This window comes from Centruroides sculpturatus, unplaced genomic scaffold (genome assembly GCF_000671375.1).
Source record: "Centruroides sculpturatus isolate CEXI.00-Female unplaced genomic scaffold, Cexi_2.0 scaffold132, whole genome shotgun sequence".
In the NCBI taxonomy this organism is placed as follows: domain Eukaryota; kingdom Metazoa; phylum Arthropoda; class Arachnida; order Scorpiones; family Buthidae; genus Centruroides; species Centruroides sculpturatus.
Window position 1 is genome coordinate 425,304 of NW_019384471.1, and position 4,468 is coordinate 429,771.

Here is a 4,468-nt window from a genome sequence, read left to right on the forward strand (position 1 = left end):
AAACAAGGAATTACTAACCTAACAAGAGTCAAACATGTGAATTGTAGAATGGAAATATATAAATTTCCTATGTGAATTAGTATTACGTCAGCTCGAAAGCAACATCTTACCCATCTTTAGAAACGACATAATAGTATACTCCAGATATGTTGATGGCATTTTCATCTTGTGAAGAAATGATAACAATGCATGGAATTTTATAAACACGGTCAACAATAACCCTTATGAATTGACATTAGGTTTGGACCAAGAAAGCAAGAATAATGTTAACTTCCTAGATATATTGATCACATGCAAATAAAGGGAGATTTGGACAGGTATATATCGCAAACCAATTTATCAACGCATTATCATCCCAAAGAATTCTGCAGATCCTAAGCATGTTAAATTTTTGGCTTTTCGAGCATGGATTAGAAAAGCATACACCCACTGCACTAGTATATATGGTACATATGAAGAATTAGATTACACACGGAGAACAGCTTGTCCTGACTGACTCACTGATTCATCATCGCTCAGAGCAAACAACTTAACCTAAAGAGGTGAAATTTGGTATACAGTTAGTGTACGTCACGAAAACGCACACTAAGAAGGGTTTTTTTCGAAATTCCCCTGCTGGGGGAGAGGGAGAGGATTAAGGCTTAAGTACAATTGCAATACTGGCATAATAACTGGTCTTCGCCCTTCAAAAGGTATTAATGAGTCAACCTAGTATGTCCAATCCTCAGATGGGTAAAAATAACTTCAGATCTCCTTTCATAAACCTCATGTCCAATTTTTTACCAAAGGTTTCTCATAAAGTTTATTGTGGACTTAGACATAAAATACTGGCACACACTGACTGGAAAAATATACTAAACAAACAATTTGACATCTAAACGCTAATTCCAGCAATAAAATGAACAAATAAACTTTAATGCTCGAACATTTTCGGCTGTCTTTCAGAGGCCCTTATCAGGAATATATGAAAAAAAAAAAAAACCTGTGATATAGCTGTGAATATAAGTGTGTTCCAATTTTTAAATAATTTTCCGTAAAAATTGGAACATACACACCAACCAAAAAAGAATATTGGAGTAGCCGAAGATATAGCCAAAGATTGCAGCGCCACAGCACTAGCGAAAATTTAAATTTGCCAACTGGAATGCTTTCAGTTAACCGACGTTTTGGATAAACGATGATGTACTGTAATCAAAAATCCTCACTACACCGTATACGTTTAAAGCTATACATCAACCAAAGCCGAATATTATTAGGCTAGAAACAGCTATAATACTAATAATTTAATAGACAATTTGGCATTAGAGTTAGGCACCATCTCTTGATAACACATCTGCACAGTAAGCAGGAGTTTGGGGTTCGAGTCCCGCTTTGGGCCGATTCTTTTCTTCCAATAATTCTAAAATTATTATTTAAACTTAAAATTATAATTATTAAATTTATCAAAAGATGGCACTTAACGCCTAACTCTAATGCTAAATTGTCTATTAAATTATTAGTATTAAAGCTGTTTTTAGCCCGATAATATTCAGCTTTGGTTGATGTATAGCTTTAAACATATAGGGTGTAATGAGGATGTTTGATTATTTATATACGCTTTGCCAGGATTTGCAATGGCCAGTTGAGTGCCTTGAGAGTTGTTTGCATGTCATGGGCGCTGAATGCATACCCAGCCGGCAAGGAGATCGAGGTAATTTAGCAGATTACTGGCACGAACAAAGAGTTTTTCATCGCGACATGTGACGCATTAGAAGTAGTAGGATCAGGTTGAACCTTAATGGCAGTAAACTATTTAGTAATTAATTTAAACAAATATAAACCATTAGTTGGAAATTCTTATGTTGAACTACCCAAATGGATTAAAAACAAGAAAGCCTGCGTTAATGTTAAAAACAATGATAATGAATGTTTTAGATATAGTATAATTTCCTGTTTACATCCACAAGAAGTACATCCAGAAAGAGTGAACCATTAATATTAATGATCTAGATTTCGAAGGCATCAAATTTCCAGTCAGAATTCAGGATATTCCCAAGTTTGAATCTCAAAACAAACTCAATATCACCATATTTGGGACTTAAGGCAATGTCTTTTATCCATTATATCACAATAAAAAACAAAATTACTTAAGAAACATTGACTTGTTATACTTTGAAGATAAAACCACCAATCATTATTTCTGGATAAAAAGCCTAAGTCGATTATTAAATACTCAGTTAGAGATTATAGGAATAAAAAGTACTGTTTGAACTGAAATGAAATAGGCCTAAATGTGAAACAAATTAAGTCTTATATCTACACATTTAAAAAGTTTTGTAAGGAACCAAGTCTGAGCGTTATTTTTTACTTACTTTTATTTTTGCTTTTTATTATATTTTGTTTGGGGCTTATGCTTGTTAGGACGAAGGTTTCCTCACCACTCACCTTAGAAACTTAAAAATAGAAGAGAAATCAACTCACCGACGAGAGAAAAGCGGCGTAGTTAAAAATCGTGCACACTCGCGCTCCTGAGCAAAAAAAAGTAAGTCCACACCGAGAAAAGGGGGGAGACCCCAAAAGCACAAATTAGGAACTTGCTAAACCTTAAAAGAATAAAACATCCCGAAAATTGTCAAAAAGAATAATGTAAAAGGTTAGCGAGTATTTTCAGAAAATAGGCTACCAGACAAATCAAGAAAAAAATTCTTGTTAGCGATAAGTATGTAAATGAGAGGAGTGATCACACTCAGAATTGTGACGTCACCTCACGGTATAAAGAGTGAACCTCAAGTGAAGATGGATGAGGCGAGCTTTTGTTAGTAACGAGCTTGGTGAGCTTCGTAGCAACAAACGAGAGAGAGGTGTTCAATAGGATAAAATAGTTCCAAGGCGATTTTGAAGTTATTCGATTTGTTGATCGAAGATTAGAGAAAGACTTGAGAGTTGAGGAATAGGATTCCTAGTATATAGAGGTGAAGATTAGGAGCTTTAATTCATAAGAATTATTGTATATAAGTTAAGTCTTTGAATTTTGTCGAATTCCAAAGGGGAATAGAATTAAGTTAGAAAATAGATTGATTTGAGTTTTGTCGGGTTGATTCTTATTGATTTTCATTAAATAAATTGTTATTTGATTTTTACTAAATTTTGTATATAGTTATTACTAGAATTTCTATTAAATATTGGATTTGTTATTGACTAACTTTGTCATTATTTAATTCAGTGCATGCTTAAATTTTAAACAATTTTGATTTTAATGGAAAAGAAGACACAAGATATGGGTCAGATAAAGATGTAAAAATGCTGAATATAACATTCACACAGTTAGGATATAAAGTTGTTCTGCATATAGATAAAACAGCAGATGTAAGTATTGTTATAATATATGCCATCTACGTAGTGTTTGGAAATTCCCATTACAAACAAGGAATTACTAACCTAACAAGAGTCAAACATGTGAATTGTAGAATGGAAATATATAAATTTCCTATGTAAATTAGTATTACGTCAGCTCGAAAGCAACATCTTACCCATCTTTAGAAACAACATAATAGTATACTCCAGATATGTTGATGGCATTTTCATCTTGTGAAGAAATGATAACAATGCATGGAATTTTATAAACACAGTCAACAATAACCCTTATGAATTGACATTAGGTTTGGACCAAGAAAGCGAGAATAATGTTAACTTCCTAGATATATCGATCATATGCAAAGAACGGGAGATTTGGACAGGTATATATCGCAAACCAATTTATTATCCCAAAGAATTCTACAGATCCTAAGCATGTTAAATTTTTGGCTTTTCGAGCATGGATTAGAAAAGCATACACCCACTGCACGAGTATATATGGTACATATGAAGATTTAGATTACACATGGAGAACAGCTTGTCCTGACTGACTCACTGATTCATCATCGCTCAGAGCAAACCACTTAACCTAAAGAGGTGAAATTTGGTATACAGTTAGTGTACATCATGAAAACGCACACTAAGAAGGTTTTTTCGAAATTCCCCTGCTGGGGGAGAGGGAGAGGATTAAGGCTTAACAGGAAAACCGGCTTCTACTGTACTATTTTAGATGCGATTTTTTGTTTTCAACTATGTTTAGTCTTTATTGAGTACTTAGGCAGGGGTGCACAACCTGCGGCCCGCGGGCCACATACGGCCCCCTATCAATGTTTATGCGGCCCGCGGACGGTACAGGGAAGTTTCTTCTTTCTTTCTTTTGAAGTTTCTACGTGTAGAACTTTTTCCCTTTCACAAAGTCATTAGCACCCAACTGTTTTATGACTTTCCCTGAGGTGAGAAATGGGGGATTGTTCTATAAATAAGTCTATTTCTAGCTAACACTTTCTGGTTTAGATATCGAATATTTTAAAATGATGTTAGAACGTCATTTCCGATGCTATCGGGAAGTTTCTATTTTGGCGGGAAATCTTCAATTTTATGCTTCGGAAAACTTGCCTATTCGTCTAAATAGCGT